At 42.2% G+C, this 21939-nt stretch overlaps 1 protein-coding gene and 1 pseudogene across 1 annotated transcript in view; one reads left to right on the forward strand and one right to left on the reverse strand.

Annotated features, from left to right (window-relative positions):
- The window catches only part of LOC105522198, a 21504-nt pseudogene extending 9874 nt beyond the window's left edge, over positions 1–11630 (forward strand).
- The window catches only part of MGAT4A (mannosyl (alpha-1,3-)-glycoprotein beta-1,4-N-acetylglucosaminyltransferase, isozyme A), a 132172-nt gene that overhangs the window by 105195 nt on the left and 5038 nt on the right, over positions 1–21939 (reverse strand). The gene's annotated exons all lie outside the window — the stretch shown is intronic.

Below are 21939 nucleotides of genomic sequence, written 5' to 3' on the forward strand. Positions count from 1 at the left end.
CATTTGCTCACATCTCCTTAATTCAGCTGAACAGAATATAGCCGAGTTCTCATCTGCTTCTGTTATTTATTATGAGTGGAAAAGGCCATTATAAATTTATATGGCCTTTGAATCTTTCTGAATTTCATTACAGGCTCAGGAAAAAAAAAAAAAAAATTCCATTACATGTTAGCATAAATAACGCATTTTATTAAAAATAATTGTTTTCTTAAAAAAATTAGTGAAAAGAGTGACATTTGCTCACATCTCCTTAATTCAGCTGAACAGAATATAGCCGAGTTCTCATCTGCTTCTGTTATTTATTATGAGTGGAAAAGGCCATTATAAAAATGGTTTTCACTTCATGAACCTCCTGAAAGGGTCTAGGGGTCCCCACAGGTCCTTGGATCACATGTTCAGAACCACTAGTCCAGAAAAATGAAAGAAAATAGACCAAAAATGTTAACACTGCTCTAAAGATTCAGTTCATTGGTACTTTATTTAAGACTTCTATGCCTTTGCATCCTATTAGGTAAGGCTGATCTATTAGTCTCTTTTTAATGCTATTCCTGTCCACTACTGGTTTCAGAGTCCAGGGCAACTTTATCCACTGTATCCATTGTACAATGAGCCTAGAACTGGACAATTACTCACATCCCTAAAACCTGATTAGTAATGTTTCTGAAGCAGCACAAAAAGATCAGTGAATGTTCTGTAATAACCCAATGTTCTCAATTTAGTCCCCTCTAATATGTCAGCCATGAATAATATCCTTTCAGAGTTAAGAATCTATCAAACACAGATTTCAGACAGCCTCTGAGCACAGTACATGTACTGCTTAAGAAGCTTTCCAACTTGGAAAAATTAGGTTAGGAGTCTGTTTCAGGAAATGGATGCTAGCCAACGAAGCTGAACATAAAATAATACCATGCCAAGTGCAAGGTCTACACTGGCCAACTTTAACATACCAGCAAGAAAGACTGCTGACCAATTTGGCCGAGGCTAGGTCTACATTCTAGACCCTCGTTAGGCCCTGTTTTAAAATTAGGTCCTTATTTATAACACCTGAGACATTCAAGACTCTTCTTTTTAGAAAGTCAATATGGCAAAAACTTTCTTATGCCCTGATATCGTGTGTGTATATTTACAGCTCAAACAGTCCCAGGTGTGCTGGTGACGAACCCTGGCTGCCAATCAGAATCACCTGGGGGCACGTTCAAGCCCTTCCCAGGGGATGCCTAACTTCTAGCCTAACAGAGTGAGAAAGCTCTGTTATGAGCCTTCCCACAAAGCAACTATAAAGCTGGTCAAGAGTCAAAAACAGCCTAGTTGGTGCTCTGGAAATCAACCAAGACATTCCACAAACTGAGACGTGTTTACTCATGAAAACCACTGGACTTCAGGTGGGAACAGCACAAGTCTGTGACTTTTCCAGCCAGGAGCTGCCCTCGTCTCTCCTCCCCCCAGCTCTGTCCATTCAGAAGTTAACAAGCGTGGGGCAGGCCTTGAAAACTAGCACACTCACTGTCGCTGCTGGCAGGGACTCATTGGATTCAGCGTTGTCAGTGACCGCAGCAAGCCCAGAGGCAGGCGAGCAGCACGGAGGGCCAGACGCCTGCAGCCATGAGGCTGCTGCTCTACCTGGGAGTAGCAACGGACCGGCACACCAGCTGGAGACTTAACAGGGAGGCCTTGAAAGTGAGACGGCTGTAGGGAGCTTAAAAAGCTCTTCACACATCCCAGGTGGGCGAGAGGCTCTGAGCATGCGCAGCAGACAGCAGTGCAGGCCCACACCACCCACGCACACCTGGTCATTAGAGCCCATAAGTGCACACACATGGAGAAGCTGTAAAAGGAGACCAGGGCAAAGCACAGCTGGGGCGCACTCGCAAACGGCTTGCCGAACCGCGTGCTCCACAGTCCAACAGGTCCCGAGCAGAGAAGGGAGCCCCACCGGCTCGAGGTGTCTGACGACAACCACTGACCAATTTTTGCTGAACACTATGCTATGCAGACACGGGGGCAAACTCTCTAGAAACCCAGGCTTAAAAATAAAAACTAATCAAAACGGAAGTACAGAGACATCCAGAGTCAGACACAGCCGGAGAGACAGACTTGAGATTTAGTCCAGTCCAGTTACTTAAACAAATGAGCAAATAAAACAATCACCATCCACTTGAGTTAAAATGTAAAGAATCCAGAACTGCATCAATGTATTACCTAAAATATAGGGCAGTCAACAAAAACTCACAAGACAGCAAAGAAAAAAACCAGGACCCATACTGGGGTGGGGGAAAAAAAAATTCCAGCAGTCGATGGAAATGGTCTCTGAGTATTCCCAGATGGGGATTTAGCAGATGAAGACTTCAAAACAGTTACTATAAATAAGTTAAAAGAACTAATAAAGCCAAGTTTAAAGAACTAAAGGACCATGTGAGGAAACTGACTCAATGAATAGAGAACAGAAAGAGACAGGAAATATAAAACAAAATGGAATTTAGTTGTTACAGCAACTAAAATTAAATTCACTAGAGAGGCTCGGCAGCAGATTTCAGATGGCAGAAGAACAGAAGAGTCAGTGAACTTGAGGTCAGGTTAATAGAAATTATCGAGTCTGAAGAACAGAGGGAAAAAAGATTGAGGAAAACTGAACAGACTGAACAGAGGCCTCAGAGTATAGGATACCCCTAAGTGTGCACAGAAGGAAATAGAGAACAAGTAGGAGGAAAAAAAATATAGGAAAAAGTAATGACTTTCTGCAAACTAGGAACAGAGGGAAACTTCCTCAATTGGATAAAGAACACCTTCTTAAAGGCAGAGGAGTCTTTGAAAAATGTCAGACCATGGTACACCCTCGGCATAAAGCTTCCCACTGAGGAATAAAATCCAAAGGTGTCACTGTGGCCTCAGTGTCCAGTGTGACCTGGCCCCTGCCTGCTTTTCCAGCTTTATCTCCCACCACACCCCCGACACTCGCTACCCCTAACAATGCTTTCGCCACACTCGCTTTCTTTTACACTCTCCTAACGTGCCACACTCACTCTGGCCTCAGGACTTTGGTACTTGCTGTGATACTGCCGGGACCCCTCTTCACTCCAACTCTCTGGCTCCTTATGATTTAGGTCTCAGTTCAACTGTCACTTCCTCAGAGAGGCATTCTGTGACCACTGGCATCTAAACAGCCGTCATTCCCACCTCAGTCACTCACCATCGCCTCAGCTTGTTCGGCTGTCAGTATTCATCCCTCTCTGAAATAACTCAGTCTGCCCACTTGCTCAATGATTACTGTGTAATGCCCCCCCCACTGAGCATCTCTGTAAGTAGGCTCTGTATAGCAAGGACATTACCTATCTTGTTTACCATGAAATTGCCAGTGCCTAATGGATCGCCACCTAGTACGTGCTCAATAAACACTAGGTGAATGAATAAATTAACTGAGCTGAAGAGAGAAAAAGCAACAATATGAAGAAAGCTACTTAAGATGAAAATCACTATGCCGGCCTATGTAAAAAGTGTAAAAGCACTATGTAAGCAGTCGCTTACATCTGTAATCCCAGCAGCTGGGGAGGCCAAGGCAGGTGGACTGCTTGAACTCAGGAGTTTGAGATCAGCCTGAGCAACATGGCAAAACCCTGTATCTACAAACAATACAAAAATTAGCCATTCAGCCTGGGCAACATAGCACGGCCCCATCTCTACCCTCCAAAAAATACAAAACTTAGCAGGGTATGGTGGCATGCACCTGTGGTCCCAGCTACTTGGGAAACTGAAGTGGGAGGACTGCTTGAGCTCAGGAGCCCGAGGTTGCAGTGAGCAGTGATCATACCACTGTCCTCCAGCTTGGGCAACAGAGCGAGACCCTGTCTTAAAAAAAAAAAAAAAAAAAAGCCAGGCATGGTGGCAGGTACCTGTAGTCCCAGCTAGTTGGGAGGCTAAGGTGGGAGGATGGCTTGAACCCAGGAGGCAGAGGTTGCAGTGAACCATGATCACATCACTGCACTATAGCCTGGGCAATAGAGCCAGATCCTGTCTCAATTAAAAAAAAAAAAACGAATATGCCAATAAAACACTAATATCCTGTAACTAGGATTAGCAAATTGCCCTCAGGATCAAATCTGTTATTGCAGTAGTTTATGTGCTGAGACCAATAAAGTCATTGTTCACTTACTGCTCCTGCTCCACAGCTGAGCAAATACGCTTCTGGAGAGTACACCGGAGGCACAACTCACACGTGGGAACAAACATCCCTTAAGGCAGATGACAGGAGGACATCTGGAGTGCTGCATTTCTACCTTATCATTAACCCTAGCTTTCTGATAAGGAAACCCAAGTTACTTCCCTTGATTCCAAGAAGCTCCCCTGAGAAGAGGGTTTACTGAGCTGCTAGATCTGAATCAGCACACTGAAAGATTACCCTTCATTACCGCCCCAGCAAAACGCTTGCCCCCACCTCCGGAAATGCTTGCCCTCCCCCCATGTTAAGCACAGATTGCAATGCTGTGCAGATTTCACAGGTGTGATTAATTCATTAGCTCATGGACTCTCTCAGGTACGGAGGTTCATAATGATCTTGAATGATGGTTCTAGATCGCAGGGAGCTTCATCATCCAGCATCCCTAAGCGAGTTCAGCAGCAGCATCCAGGCTCCTTGTTCCACCTGATCATGGCCAGTTGTTCTCTACCACTGCCTCTCACTTCATGAACAGGGTGACTGCGTGCTATCTTTGCCTAGGATGGTTCCAACTGACAACTGTCACCCCAGCACGACTGTCAACAGTACTCCCTTTACTCTCAAGTGCCCTGATCTGGACAGTAAATCATATGATCACCCTAGCTACAGAGGAGATAAATATTGTCCATTTTAAAAGTATCTATAGTGGAACAATTGATTAGGTGATTGTGGAGTAGTCTGAACTTAATGAAAATCAACTAACAGTAAAATTCCCATTATTGAACACAAAGACCTCAGTGTGCCCAAACACTGAAAATGAGAAAACCAATGCAGACGTTGAACAGATTTATAAAAATAATAACACAGAGGTTTTCATATTGTGCCCTGAATGCTATCCACCATGTATGCAGGGACAAAAAAGCTACTTCTCCTCTTTTATGTCATGACCTAAACCCTAAAAGTTAAGCTTTTGAGTGAAGAAGAATGAAAATTCTAGACAATAGCCAGTTTGGATGAATTTGGACGAGAATCTTGCTAGGAACTAGAGAACAGAATGGTGTAAAAAGTGGCTTCAGAGTGACATCCGCAAAAATGGTAGAGGAGGGACTATCGAGCTGTGTCCCTCCCCAGAAGTATCTAACTGACGTGAGTTTTTTGATTTTTGAATTTTATTTTTATGATCTCAACTCACTGCAACCTCTGCCTCCAGGTTCAAGTGACTCTCCTGCCTCAGCCTCCCGAGTAGCTGGGACTACAGGCGCCCGCCACCACGCCCAGCTAATTTTTGTATTTTTAGTAGAGACAGGGTTTCACCATGTTAGCCAGGATGGTCTCGATCTCTTGACCTCGTGATCCACCTGCCTCCGCCTCCCAAAGTGCTGGGATTACAGGCATGAGCCACTGTGCCTGGCCTCATGTGAATTAAAAAAAAAAAAAAGATGTAGAATATACATGGCATAATACTACCTGTGTGAAGTTTTTAGATACTAAAATTATATATATGTACATATATACATACATAAAAAGTCAATATTCACATCCATAAATCAACACATAAAAAGGTACTACAGGAGTACACAACATGATGTGGTTTGCCCCAGTCTAGGCAGGGTGGCAGAGATGGAAACTGGGTGGGAGACTTTAGGGAGATCTGCCATGCTTTCTTCATTAAAAATGGAAAAAAAAAAAAAGACTAGAAGTAAATATTAAAAATCTGGGCCGGGCATGGTGGCTCATGCCTGTTATCCCAGCACATTGGGAGGCCAAGGCAGGCAGATCGCTTGAGCTCAGAAGTTTGAGACCATCCTGGCCAACATGGTAAAACTCTGTCTCTACTAAAAATACAAAAATGAGCTGGGTGTGGTGGCGGGCGCCTGTAGTCCCAGCTACTTGGAAGGCTGAGGCAGGAGAATCACTCGAACCTGGGAGGCAGACAGAGGTACAGTGAGCTGAGATCACGCCATTGCATTCCAGCGTGGGCAACAGACAGAGACCCTGTCTCCATTTTTATTAAAAATGAAAAATTTGAGTAATAGGAATATAAGTGTTTCTGTATCATTTACTATACTTTTCTGTATAATTTTTAAAAATTTAAATGGGGTAGATTGGTGTGCAGGCATGGCCTCTGCCTCCTTAAGAAGCTCATTTGTTTAGACTCCAGCCTAATTTATTTTTGCTGGCTGCTAGCAATCACTGCTTCTTTTTATAAGTGTTTATGCTCACAAAACACCCAATGAATATCTGTCCCCAGATGTCAAGCTCTGCAATCTGCAGTGGCCACTTTCTCGTCCTTTAATAACAATAATAATGGTATCTGCCTTTATTTAACCTCCTAGCACTTCTCCCAATCTTACAGCTCCTCTCCGATCAACAGTGGAATGAGAGGGGGGAAAAAAAAATCATAGCAGTCTCATGAGAGCTAAAATGACCCTTGCAAGATGAAAGAGCAAGCTACAAGAGAACCAAGGTCTCCAGACTCCCCAGTGATAGCACAGCCACTATTCCTCAGGAAAAGAAAACCGTGAACAGCATCTGGAGAGGTCAATGACTTCCGCAACCACCCTGCCTGTCCCTTCTGAGAAGGGACCAAATTCTACCATTCCAGAGCAAGGCTGCTCATGTATAATCTCGGGAGCTCTTTCTGGATCTTCTCTATGACTTAATCCAAACAGTGAGACATCTGTTTGGAGTCAAAAATTCCACCATTCCACAACATACCTAACCCTCAACAGGACTTGCTTTTAGAAAATGGTTTTAAAGTAACCTAAGTTCCACCCTGTGAATCTACATTTTCTGGCTATTAATAATAATTTTTTGTCAGTTGCCTCAAGTTTACTTTAATCAACTGTAATAGACCAAAATATATAGGTTAAGCCTACAACATCCTCCCCTGTGATGCAGTCAATGTCAGGGGTATTTTAGTGAGCACAGTTTTTTTTTTAAGAGATGGAGGCTCACTGTGTTGCCCAGTCTGGTCTCGAACTCCTGGTCTTATGAGATCCTCCTACCTTGGCCTCCCAAAGTGCTGGGATTACAGGGATTACAGGCATGAGTCACTGCACCCCGCCAGTGAGCACAGCTGACAACAAGCTGCTTTTCAGGTCTATGATAAAAGGAAAATATTATAAGATCAATGAGATTTACTAATTAGATATATGCACTGATAATGTGTTTTATTTTAATGAAAAGCCATGAGATTTATAAGTACCCTCCTCTGCATCAAAACAATAAACCTGAAATCCTGAAGTCTAACATTATGTATAATTATTTCTAGAAAAAAAAAGATTATACCTGCCTTAAACTTTGGCACACATTTTGCTAGGAAGACAATTCAGCAGTTACATTTAGTAACAAAACAAAGATCCATTGCCTCACTCCTGTTAACACGTGCCTCTCCAGAAATACCAGCAACCAGTAATGTAGATGCTTCCACTTAAAGGGAAGTTTGCTGGAGTGAACAACAGATGTTTGCATGATTGAAGTATCCTTTAACTAATGGCAGCGTGAACTGATTTTTTAACCTAAAAACAACAGTTAAACTGGTTGTTTTTTTTGTTTGTTTTTTGTTTTTTTTTTGTTTTTGAGGCGGAGTCTCGCTCTGTCGCCCGGGCTGGAGTACTGTGGCCGGATCTCAGCTCACTGCAAGCTCCGCCTCCCGGGTTCAGGCCATTCTCCTGCCTCAGCCTCCCGAGTAGCTGGGACTACAGGCGCCGCCCACCTCCCCTGGCTAGTTTTTTTATGTATTTTTTAGTAGAGACGGGGTTTCACTGTGTTAGCCAGGATGGTCTCGATCTCCTGACCTCGTGATCCGCCCGTCTCGGCCTCCCAAAGTGCTGGGATTACAGGCTTGAGCCACCGCGCCCGGCCTAAACTGGTTGTTTAACCATCAAGTCAAACTAGTTTTTTGCCAACTTTCTTAAGTTGAAACTGTGTACTTAAAAAGAAATGCAACATAAACAATAGGGTGAGAATATAATTAAATACCAGCTAAGAAGATACAGTTTTGTTAACAGTGTACAAAGCAATCATATTGGGTGACTGAGCATTCCAGAAGCTCATCTGTGGAGGGCCCATCCAGAAGACACTGCTCTACTGTCCTGAGAGCCGATTCGGGCTGTACACGCCATGGAGTCAGACACACCTAGGTTCAGATCTTCTATCACTTTCTAGTCATCTCATACAGCTGGATTGAGGACTTTGCTAATTGCCTGCGTGTCTTCATGTCAAACAGGGATATTAATACTCACTTCCTTCCCTACAGCTGTAGTGCGGACTAAATGAGACCACAGAGAAAAAGGCGGTCTACAAAGGGTGCTCTTCACTGCTCCCAAGCACCAACCCTAAGCTTGTTTTTCAGTTTAGAAGCTACAGGCTTATTTCCCCTGAAATGACAACAGCATACAGCAATAATGGAGGTCCGATCGGTCCTATTATTTCTCTGCACAACTGTCTGCAAACAAATGGGACTTTATTACCGATTTAAAAAGGGGAAAACAGGAATGGACAAAAGATAGATTTTGTCTATTTTAGGGAGAATGTTGCGGAATTACAAAAGAGGCAACTTGAGATAAATGCATATTATGAGGCGCAACAAAAAAAGACATTTTACAAGTCTTGACGTTCAAGTTTTTAAGTTTAACTGACACCAACTTAAGGAGAGAACAACCCAGTAGAAGGGAAAGATCTAACATGGTGGCCAACCGCTGGACATCCAGTTTAGGAGTATGAGATTTCCTGGAACATTTACCTCCTTTTTCCATAACACACACACAGGGTTTGTGAAGAATGTTTTTCAAAATTTTTGGTACTTTGAAACAGCAACCAAGCTGCCAACAGAAGCCTCTCTACACACAAGCTTGCCAGGACAAACAAAGGGGCAAATTCAAGCCATGACTGGCCATCTGCCACAGCACAAAGCAAGAGATAAACTAGTTGGCAAACTCTTTCCCTAGCCCACACCACTTTTCACGTTCTCCTTTAAGTAAGAGGTTCAGGCTACCCAGTGTCCCTACAAAACTCCAGTCCTCTTAGAACTTCGCTTTAGTGAGCTGGAGTTCACCCACACACAGCAAAGTCTTAGCCATCAGTGCAATCTCACTGAAAAGGAGAGTACAGCAACATGACTGGTTAAATCAGAAAAAAACAAAAAAATGACCATTTCCCATTTCCCAAAAACAACAGGAACACTTTTGTCCATCACTAACCCTCACGGACACCCAAATTTTGCAGTCCCTAAAACAACTCCTCGTGAAAGGAACTAGGATTCTTAAGACATAGCTAATTCCACATCACCAAACAGGAAAATAAAAACTAGGATGGGTCTGCAAGCATGGAAACAGGGTAAGAATGCAAGAGTGCTTTCGAGGATGTCAGGGGAGAATGCAGAAAAGGCAAAGAAAACAGCCTAACATGGTACCCAGGAGCCAGGTTGTGACAAGGTAGACATTAAAAGAAAACAAATTACATTTAGTGCATATACATTTGAAAACAAAACAAAAAAACTTATTCCAAAAAAGTTGAAATGCAAAAAGGGAAAGACAAGGAATATGATGAATTTTGTGTCAGTTTGGGTTGGTGTTTTGTTTTTGTTTTGAGACAGAGTCTCACTCCATCACCTAGGCTGGAGCGCAGTGGCCCGAACTCGGCTCACTGCAACCTTCAGCTCCCCGGTTGAAGTGATTCTCCTGCCTCAGCCTCCTGCGTAGGTGGAACTACAGGCACGCACCAGCATGCCTGGTTAATTTTTGTATTTTTAGTACAGACCGGGGGTGGAGGGGAGAAGGTGGCAGTTCCACCATGTTGCCCAGGCTGGTCTTGACCTCGTGAACTCAAGTGATCTACCAAAGTGCTGGGGTTACAGGCGTGAGCCACTGTGCCCAGCAATTTTTTCTGTTTGAGTAAGTAGAAGACAGTCAATACATTTGTTATTTCCTTCATCTAATTAGTATGTCTGCTTATACACAAACTTTTGTCTATCTGTGCGTGCAATAATGATGGAAGGAAAAAGGAAGTTCTGTGCAAACCCACAGTTTTGGAGTAAAATAAGAAGTGTAAGAAGAACGGGGGGTGGGCAGGAAGATAAGCACAGTGGTCACATAAAGGAGTTAAAAAAAAAATCAGTCATCTATCGTAAAATAACCAAGATGCTAGACTAGATCTCTTGTCTGAGAAGGAGAAAAAAACTCTAAGCGGCCTTCTAATCAGCAGATTCCAACAAGAAATGCTTAAGTTTGCAATCTCTCTACGAAGTCAGTATCACGACAAGTGGTTGGTAAGGAACGCTGTTCCATAGGGGACACACCAGCCTGGGAAAAACTAAAATCTGTATGATAAATCTGAGCTCAAAAGTCCTCATTAAACTAACAAGTTAATTTGAAAAAAAAAGGACCCAGACAACAAGTAACCTAGACTTAAATTATGTCAGGGTAAGCAACCAGGTTCCTGGCCCCCACTCAATGCTCAGCCTGGCCCCCACTCAATGCTCAGTCAATAATCCTGATCACATTTGACACGAATCGTCCCAGAAGACATTCACTTTTTTATTTTCCAGCTTGGTAAGATTTCTAAAATCCCAGAAAGGTATAAAAATAAGAATGACTATTAACCTTAGGAAGGTTTAGAAATGAAGAAATTAATGAAAAAGCCCATAGCATTGATAATAATAAGTTTAAATATAGATATGGTAGTTTTACAATATTTGTACTTGTTTCTTATATTGATTGAGGTGTTTGAAGTTCAGAAAAAAAAAAAAATCAGCTATCCACTTAAGTAACTGACAAGAGAAAAAAAGACATGTGTTCACACATGCATAAGTACCATGCTAGCATCAATCATGGCTCACTGCAGCCTCGACCTCCCAGTCCTCAAGCAATCCTCCTGCCTCAGCCTCCTGAGTAGCTGGGACCACAGACAAAAGCCACCACACTCGGCTAATTTTTACATTTTTTTGTGGAGATGGAGTCTGACTTTGTTGCCCGGGCTCCTCTCAAGGGATCCTCCTGCCTCAACCTCCCAAAGTGTTGGGATTATGGGCATGAGTCAAAACACACAGCAGGATATTTTATAGCAAGTAAAATTTAGGATAAAGTAGTAACATAATGACACCCTTCACCACAAATTCCTGCCGAGCCCTTCAGATCTCTCGTCACCTTTACTGCTACCATCCCTGCTCCCAGCTCTAACAGTCCCTGTCCCCTCCTCATTCCCTCAATCTCCTCCACTCTTCTCCATCCTTTGTGCATCTGGACCTGCATCCATCAGACCAAACACTGCCAAGTACCCACTCCTGGGATCAGTCCGACATCCACCTTCGCTATGAACACAGGAAATACCTTTCTCCCCCATTAAATGCCTGTCTTCTTTTCAGACCAACTCCAACACCGCTTCTTGTGAGAAGCCTTTCCAGAATCCCTCATCTGAATGTGCTGTTTCTACCCCAGTGCTATCACAGCACTGTGTTCACACCCCCGTGAACGCATGAGTAACACTACCAATTCTCATCACTTGTCTGGGTCCTTCAGAGATGCACCGTGAGAAAGACTGCTTTTTAACAAGCTGCTGACCTGACGACTGAAATAGTTGTGGACCAATGTGTGCACCAAAATACAGGAAAGACAGGTAAATGCGAAATGTGCCTTCTGGAGTTTGTTACACAGGTGTGCCCCTTTGTGACAACTCATAGAGTTGTACACTTACGATGCGTGCACTTTTTAGATCTTTCTTATACTTTCAACATTGCTTAAAGAAGAGAAACTGCTCTGAATGCAATAAATATCTAAACCTGCTGAACTGAAGATGGATTCACATGCCAACCCTTCATCTTCTTGGTTAGAAAATCATATCATCTCATCTCAACTGTGGAGGGAAGACAAAACCCTGACATGTGAACATTTATGATTATTTAAGCTGGAAACAAACTTTACCAAATGAATACTGACTATAATTTGCTTTAAGTTACTTTCTACTGGAAACAAACTTTACCAAATGAATACTGACTATAATTTGCTTTAAGTTACTTTCTAGCTTCCTATTGGAAATATATAGAACAGAGCTTCTTAAAAAATGCCCTTTTGGGCCAGACACAGTGGCTCATGCCTGTAATCCCAGCACTTCAGGAAGCCAAGGTGTGAGGATTGCTTGAGCTCAGGGGTTTGAGACCAGCCGTGGCAACACTGTGAGACCTCATCTCTACTAAAAATAAATTTTTAAAAAATTAGCCAGGTGTGGTGGTACACACCTGTAGTCCCAGCTACTCAAGAGGTTAAGGTGGGAGGATTTCTTGAGCCCAGAGGCCGCAGTGAGCCTGGAGATGGAGGCTACAGTGGGCCGAGATCACACCATGGCACTCCAGCCTGGGCAACAGGGCAAGATCATGTCTCAAAAAAAAAAAAAAAAAAAAATTGGCCTTTTATCTTTAGGTTTTGAAAAGTAAATATTAATAGACATGCAAAATATACTTCAGCAAAAAAAGATACAGAATCCACTTTTCCCAAATAAGTTATTTAAATCTAAATGTTAATCAAAGCAACCCTATCCCCAGACTTTCACGTTTACAACATAATTGGCAACTAGCGTTTTCTCCCAAAAACCAAATTCTTGATTTACCGTGGTTTGAATAAAAAAAATTAAGGCTAAATCTAATCTAAAAAAATAAACAAAAACAAAAACCAAAAAACCTGTAGGCCAGGCACAGTGGCTCACACCTGTAATCCCAGCACTCTGGGAGGCTGAGGCAGGTGGATCACTTGAGGTCAGGAGTTCCAGACCAGCCTGGCCAACATGGTGAAACCCTGCCTACACTAAAAATACAAAAGAAATCCAGGAAGGATAAACCAGAAGATAGTGAGATTGAATACCTACAAGGGATGGATGGGAACTGGGTAGAAAGCAGGAAGGAACAGAAATGGGACAGAAGGCATGAGAAGAGACACATCTCTCAGCATACCTTTTTTCCTGTTCTGACTCAGAATCAAGATGTTTCACATATCCAAAATGTAAATGATTGCAATTAGCAGGACACAGGAGAAACCCAAAACAGAATACAAACAGTAATATATGGACCTAAACAGATGATAAATGAGTAACATAACCACACAGAAGAGGAAGTGACTAAAATATAAGCTAAGTAACTTTAGAAAACAGCATCTGTATATTACAAGACTAAATACAAAAAGAACTATGCACAAACACTGTACCCTAGTAAATTTAATTTTCACTTGTGTATGGGTTAGAATTCTGAAACTACTGTTTGTATATAACGGGATTGAGCATAAGCAATTATATTGGGATAGTAAGAGTCTTTTTTTTTTCTTTGAGACAGTCTCACTCTGTCACCCACGCTGGAGTGCAGTGGTGCGATCTCAGCGGCGCGATCTCAGCTCACTGCAACCTCCACCTCCCAGGTTGAAGCTATTCTAGTGTCTCAGCCTCCTGAACAGCTGGACTACAGGCACACCCACCACGCCCGGCTAATTCTTTGTATTTTGAGTAGAGACGGGGTTTCACCATGTTGGCCAGGCTGGTCTCAAACTCCTGACTTCAAGCGAGCCACCTGCCTTGGCCTCCCAAAGTGCTGGGATTACAGGCATGAGCCACCGCACCCTGCCAGAGTCATGTTTTTTTACCATCAGAGACAGGACTTACAAATAAGGAAAAGAGGAGACTAGCATGGACACTACAGTATTCGATTAAAATCCGAGGGATCACTATGAATTCATGGTGTTTAGTTTTAAGAAACGCAGGTGGACATGGCAATAGCTGCGGGTGTTATGCATGCACACATGTATCCCCTCGCTCTGTGCACTGAGAGGGACTGGAAAGATGATGCCACAGTAGGAATGGGCACAGCGAGACTCCATTCTCCAAAGGAACTAGAGGCTCCCTGGAAAAATGATCGCTTCCAGGACTGGGGTAGAGAAAACACAGGACAAGCCTGGAGCATGCTATGGTACCAGAAAGGAAAAAATGGTTCTAAAAATGATGGAGACTAGATAGAGGTGGTAGTTGCACAACATTGTGAATGTACTAAATTGTTTATTTTAAAAGGGTTAATTTTGTTATGTTAATTTCACCTCGATAAATTTGAATAAAACGATAGGGGCACAACAAAAGGCTCAGAAGCCAACTTGAGGAAGCTTCTAATGGCCCCCTCTGAGACAATGCAAACAACAAAATCAGTTACTGTAATAAAGGATCATAACCCACAGAATTAAATAAATATCCATGAGTTCATATTTATGTAAAGAAATAAATGAAGGAGGGCCGGGTGTGGTGACTCAAGCCTGTGATCCCAGCACTTTGGGAGGCTGGGGCAGGTGGATCACCTGAGGTCAAGAGTTCAAGACCAGCCTGGCCAACATGGTGAAACCTGTCTCTACTAAAAATACAAAAAAAAGTAGCTGGGCGTGGTGGCGCACACCTGTAATCTCAGCTACTCAGGTGGTAGAGGCACAAGAATCACTTAGATTGAATCTGAGAATCCGAGAGGCAGAGGGTGCAGTGAGCCGAGACTGTGTCACTGTGTTGCAGCCTGGGTGACAGAGCTACACTTCATCTCAAAAAAAAAAAAAAAGAGAAAAAAAAGAAAAATGAGGGAGAAGAGATATCTCATCTCTTCCTTACAGTGGAATTCCAATTCATTAATAAGTACAGAATGAATGACGGAAACAGAAAGTTACATTTGGAAAACACCACAGTAAGAATTGCTGCAGGCAGCCATAAAAAAAGAATGAGATCATGTCCTCTGCAGGGACATGGAAGGGGCTGGAGGCCATTATCCTTAGCAAACTAACACAGGAACAGAAAACCAAATGTGCCATGTTCTCCTAAGTGGCAACTAAATGAGAGAACACATGGACATGCAGAGGGAAACAGCAGACACTGGGGCCTTTAGGAGGGTGGAGGGTGTGAGGAGGGAGAGGATCAGAAAAAATAACTCACGGGTGTAATACCTGGGTAATGAAACCATCTTGACAACAAACCCCACGACACAAGTTTACCTATGCAACACATCTGCATTTGTACCCTTGAACTTAAAATAAAAGTTTGAAAAAACTGCTGCAGGCAAAAATCATCAAAGGATGTTAACATTTGTCGGTAAAAGTATGATGAGAAACAGGATATTGGCTGCCACAAAATGCTTATTAATTACAACAGAAAAATAGTAACTTTACAGTGGAAAAGCCTGTCAGACACCACTTCAACCAAGTGATCGAAGCAAACATCACACACACACATCAGTAACAAGACACATGAACATCACACACCTCCTGACATAATGTGGTAACTGAAGGACACAGCCAGGGTGTAGTGGCTCATGCCTGTAATTCTAGCAGTCTGGGAGGCTGACGCAGGAGGATTGCTTGAGCCCAGGAGTTCGAGACCAGCCTGGACAACACAGTGAGACCCTGTCTTTACAAAAGATTGTAAAAATTAGCCGGGCATGGTAGTGCATGCCTGCGGTCCTTCCCTCAACTTTGGAAGCTGAGGTGAGGAGACTGATTGGGCCCAGGAAGTCAGGGCTGCAGTGAACCATGATCATACTACATCGCTCCACCCTGTGTGACAGAGTGAGACCCCGTTTCAAAAAAACCAAAAAAAGGTAGCTGGGCGTGGTGGTTCACGCCTGTAATCCTAACACTTTGGGAGGCCAAGGCGGGTAGATCACCTGAGGTCAGGAGTTTGAGACCAGCCTGGACAACATAGAGAAACTCCGTCTCTACTAAAAATACAAAACTTAGCTGGGTGTGGTGGTGAGCACCTGGAACCCCAGCTGCGCAGGAGGCTAAGGCAGGAGAATTGCTTGAACCCGGGGAGCAGAGGTTGCAGTGAGCCGAGATTGCACCTCTGCACTCCAGCCTGGGCTACAGAGCGAAACTCCATCTCAAGAAAAAGGACAGAACATCAACATCATTTCTGTGGTATTCCTGTCAAAAATGCATTAGAGTTGTGCCTTGATATCCATGGGGGATAGGTTCCAGTATCTCTGAGGACACCAAAATCTGCAGACGCTCAGGTCTCTGATACATAACACAGTATTTACATATGACCTACACACAGCGTCTTGTACACTTTAAATCATCTCTAGATTACTTATCATAATATCTAATACAATGTAAATGCTATATAAATAGTTATTATACTATGTTTTTTAGAGGATAATGACAAAAAAAAAGTTTGTATATATTTCAGTACAAACGCTGAAGACCTAACTACATTTTCCATCTGTGGTTGGTTGAATCTGTGTATACAGAGATTCAACCATATATACTTATTCAACCATATAAGTATACGAGTGTGCCTCAATCTAACCGGATACATCAGCAGGCAAATTCAAATTAAGGGGCATTCCACAAAAATGTCGAGGACATAAAAGACAAAGAAAGGGCCAGGCACAGTGGCTCACACCTGTACTCCCAGCACTTTGGGAAGCCGAGGCGGACAGATCACCTGAGGTCAGGAGTTCAAGACCAGCCTGGCCAACATGGTGAAACCCCATCTCTACTAAAAATACAAAATGAGCCAGGCACGGTAGAGGGCACCTGTAATCTCAGCTACTAAGGAGGCTGAGATAGGAGAATGGCTTGAACACAGGAGGTGGAGGTTGCAGTGAGTCGAGGTCATGCCACTGCACTGCAGCCTGGGCAACATAGCGAGACTCCATCTCAAAAAAAAAAAGATGGAGGAAATTTTGCATACTGGAAGAAAGTACGAGGACATGACAACTAAATGCACTGTGGGATTCTAGACTAGACTCTGGCACAGAAGGACATTAGTGGGAACTCAGGTGAAATTCAAATAAGATTTGTAGATTAGTTAATAATTTTAAATCAAAATTAATTTTTTGGTTTAGAAAATTATTCTACTCTGATTATATATCAGTTGCTAATATTGGGGAAGGCTAGGTATAAGGGAAAATCTGTGTACTATTTTTGTACATTTATTGTAAATCTGAAAGTACTTCATAATAAAGTTTTTTAAAACATTTACTGCTGTTCAACTTACTGTTTAATTTACTGTTTTACTGTTTTGCAGCTTTCTCCTCCCTCCTCTCCTACACTAAGGCAAGGATATTCCTCTAACGTGTTGGAATGCTAATGTATTCCAGATCACAAACAGTGCCTGGAACACAGAAGGCACTCCAAAACACAGGTCGACAATTTTGGTAAGCCAGAATGATGACAGCATATTCCAAATCCTAGACTTAGTATTAATTTTCCTTATATCGTATTTGAAAGTAGCTTTGCTTATTCTGTAAAGACAAACAAATCTAAACACTTTGATTCACTGTTTACAAAGAAGAATCATAGTTTGCCATAAAATGCTTTGTCTGGTGTTTCTGTTCTAGCTAACAGGATATGAATCCGATCTTTTCTTGCAGTACATGTTTTCTCAGAATATACTGCAGTCTACTGATTCGAAGATACACATTTTCTCCCATATTTCAACATCTGAAATCAAGGTGACTCTTACACGTGATGGCATGTCATAGTTTAATCAGCAGTTGCTTTTCCTGCTTAGCAGTACTTTATAATCATGGTGCATCGAATGGCGTATTAAATTTGATGAAATCTGGTAATGAATAAAGCATTTTCAAAATATTTTTGGAGCTCCACTTCCAACGCAACAGCATAAGCTCTGCTGATCCCCTGTGAACTGAAACTAGTGACAACTATTGTTTTAAAAACCTCTTAAGAGGACCTGAAAATTGTCTCAAGGACAAATAGCAAATGAAGAAATACCTATACGAGAAAATCTATAAGAATTCAGTGAGAAAGGTGAGAGCATGGTATTTGAACCAAGATCATTCCCCACTCTCCTCTCCTCAACCAGTGAGGTAGAGACCTCACTCCAGACTACAGCAGCCAAGAACACAGGGCTCCCTTTGCTCTCCAGCTCCAAGCTGTGGGATTTCATCCTGGGAGAATCAGGACTTCAACTTTTCTCCTGCTGCCCCCAGCTGCCTGTAGCTAAGGTTAAGTCCCAGGCAAGTGCAACTGAGATGTGGGGGCTCTCTCTTATTCTACACAACCCCTGCTGATGGAACGGAGGCTCTACCTTGCGTGCAGCGTCCTGAGAATATGAGGGCCCTGATAGCCCTTCCTGGGGCTTGTAAGGCAGTGGTTCCACACCTGGAAAAGCAGAGCCACAAGAACCTCAACCTCCTGGCCTCTCCACTTAGTGCTCAGCTCCCAGAGTGGGGCTGCCACTCAGAGAAAAACCTGTCATTATCCTCAGTCCCACCTCAAGACTCAGAAATCTTGCCTGGAGCCACAAAACAGCTCCTAGTCTCTTCCCAAAGAAGGGGCTTCATTTGCAATAGCGCCTGGAGAAGTTTGGGCCTAAGAGCCCCCTCAAAAACAGTGAACGCTGTGGTGAGAGAACGGGGACAACTGCGGAGCTAGTGAAGATAGAGCCTGGAGCGTGGGGACTGACTTGCAGGAGAGAACGTGCAAAAGACGTGGAAAGGAGGAGTCCTCTTGGGGTCAGGAAAATATCACTGTCCTCAGAAACTATTTCTTCAAAGGAATCACAATTTTATCACAGAACATACCATAGGTCAAAAAGAAAAAAAAAAAGAACCAAAATTTAGTTTGTAGCAGAATGTATGCCCCAGGGCATTGGTGTAAACAATAAAACAATCAGCTGGCAACTACTGTAGGAGTCTCAGAAAGAGTAAAGGAGCATCCCAGGGTGAGTGTGGGCAAACCAAGAGCTGAAGCTCCAGCCAGCCACTAAACAAATAAACCAGCAAATAATAACAGATGAAGGGGACCTTAGTACCCAGGGTTGCTAAAATACATTTCTCTAAAATGTCCAGTTTCCAATAAAAAATTATGAGATGTATAAAGAAACAGAAAAATACAACCAATACACCAAACATGGAAAAAAAAAACCCAGGCAGGTAACAGAAACTGCCTGTGAGTACAGCTAGATGAACTAGATGTTGGATTTATTTATTTATTTTTATTTAGTTTTTGAGACGGAGTCTAATTCTGTCACCCAGGCTGGAGTACAGTGGGGCGATCTCGGCTCACTGCAACCTCTGCCTCCTGGGTTCAAGCAATTCTCCCTGCCTCAGCCTCCCTAGTAGCTGGGATTACAGGTGCCCACCACCATGCCCAGCTAATTTTTATATTTTTAGTAGAGACGCGGTTTTGCCATATTGGCCAGGCTGGTCTCGAACTCCTGACCTCAGGTGATCGACCTGCTTCAAGCCTCCCAAAGTGCTGGGATTACAGGCATGAGTCACCATGCCCAGCCAGGATTTATTCTTAAAAGGATTTCAAATCAGCCATTAGAAATAAACTCACAGAACTAAAAGAAAATTTAATTGAAGAAGTAAAAGAAGGTATGGCAAAGTGGCATCAAATATAAACTATCAATAAGAAGAAATTTTAAGAAAGAACCAAATGGAAATTCTGGAGTTGAAAAGTACAATAGAAATAAAAATTCACTAGAAGACCTTGTGATGGTTAATTTTATGTGTCAGTCTCACGGCGCTAAGGAATGCCCAGACAGCTGGTAAAACATTATTTCTGGATATATCTGTGAAGGTATTTCTAGAGGAGATTAGCATTTGAATCTGTAGACTGAGGAAAGATGACCCTCACCAATGTGGGTGGGTATCATCCAATCTATTAAGAGCCTGAGTAGATCAAAAAGGTGGAGGAAGGGCAAATCTGTTTCTGGTCTGAGCTAGGATATCCTGCCCTCAGACATCAGCCCACCTGGTCCTCGGGCCTTTGAACTTGAACTGGGACTTTCATCATTGGCTCCCTTATCTCCAGGCTTTTGGACTGAGACTGAATTACACCACCAGCTTTCCTGGTTCTCCAGCTTGTGGACGGCAGATACTAGGACCTCTCAGCCTCCATAATCACATGTGTCAGTTCCTATAATAAATCTTGTGTGTATGTGCACAGGTGTGTGTGTATGTGTGTGTGTGTGTTTGTGTGTTCTGTTTCTCTGATGAACCCTAACTAATACACGCCTCAACAACAGATTTGAACACAATGGAGAAAGAATTAGCAAACTTGAAGACAGGTTGGTCGAGATTATGTAAGCTCAAGAGGGAGAAAAAAAAATGAAGAAAAATGAACACAGCCTCAGACAAAGGTGGAACACCAATAAGCGCACCACCACATGTGTAATGGGAATACCAGAAGCAAAGGAGAGAGAAAGGAGAAGAAAAAACATTCAAAGAAATAATGACTTAATACTTCCCAAATTTACTGAAGAACAATAAGCTGTTCATCCAGGAAGCTCAACAGACTCCAAACAGGGTCAATAAAAGAGACCCACAAACACATGGTGAAAATGAAAAAAGTCAAACACAAGAAAATCTTGAAAGCTGCAAGAGAAAAATGACATGGCTTACAAGGGAACTTCCATTAAGATTAATAGCTGACTTCTCAGCAGAAATTAAATAGAGGACAAAGGCAATGCAATAACACACAGTGTTCAAAAACAACAAAAGCCCTTGTTAACTAAGAATCTTATGTCCAGAAAAACTATCTTTCAAAAATAAAGGTGAAGTAAAGACATGAAAATAAACAAAAACTAAGGGCCTTCATTGTTAGCAGACATGCCTTATAAGAAACACTAAGGGAAATTCTTCAGGCTGAAAGGAAGTGACCCCAGATGGTGGTTCAAATCCACACAAAAAGCAGCAATAATTATGAAATTAGAATATACACTATTAATGTATTTTTTCTTCTTTCTGTTAACTGATTTAAAAAGTCAATTGTATAAAATATTTACATAATTCATTACTGGGTCTATAACATGTGGAAATATATCAGTAATATAATTGCCAGTAATAAGCACAGAAGAGGTAGATGGAAATAAAACTGTAATGGGCTAAGGAAATAATAACACATAAAAATAATAATTATAACAATATATTGTTTAGTTTGCAACATTAACAGATGTAATATGTATAACAATACCCCCCAAAAGGGTAAAAAGGAACAGACCTACATAGGAGAAACACTCCTATATATTACTAAAATGAAGCTAGTATAAATCTAAAGCTGATTCTGTTGAGACACTACTAAAAATACTCAAAAGTAGTGAAAAAGTCATTGATGAAATTAAAATGCTATACTAGAATTCAATCAAAGCAAAAAAAGCAATAAGGTAGGAACACAGGAACAAAAAAAGACATGAGGCACAGGAAAAACAAAAAGTCAGATGACAGAAATGAATCCAGTTATATTAATAATAGCATTAAGTATGTATAAATACACAACCCAATCAAAACGCAGAGAGTGTCAGACTGCATTTTAAAAGGCATGATCCAACTATATGTTGTCTACAGAAGACACATAGTAAATTCAAAGATAAACAGATTGAAGTAAAAGAATAAGAATACGTACAGGTCCTATCACTTTGAAAAAGTCTGGTAATTCCTCAAATGATTACACAAAATAGAGTTATGATAGGACTCGGCAATTCCACTCCTTGGTAAATACCCAAGAGAAATAAAAACACATGTCCACACAGAAACATGTACCTGAATGTTTATAGCAGCATTATTCATAATTAGCCAAAGTTAGAAACAACCCAAAGTTCACCAGCGGATGGATGGACAGATAAACAGTGTGGTAGGTCCATATAAGGGACCATTATTCAGCTGTAAAAAGGGGCAAAGTGCACATCCTTTCTGTGTACTGTGCAGTAATCCCACTGTGAAGTGATCTGCCACTACATGGGTGAACGTTGAAAAGATGAAACTGGCCGGGCGCGGTGGCTCAAGCCTGTAATCCCAGCACTTTGGGAGGCCGAGA

Source organism: Colobus angolensis, unplaced genomic scaffold (genome assembly GCF_000951035.1).
Source record: "Colobus angolensis palliatus isolate OR3802 unplaced genomic scaffold, Cang.pa_1.0 Scaffold42, whole genome shotgun sequence".
NCBI lineage: Eukaryota > Metazoa > Chordata > Mammalia > Primates > Cercopithecidae > Colobus > Colobus angolensis.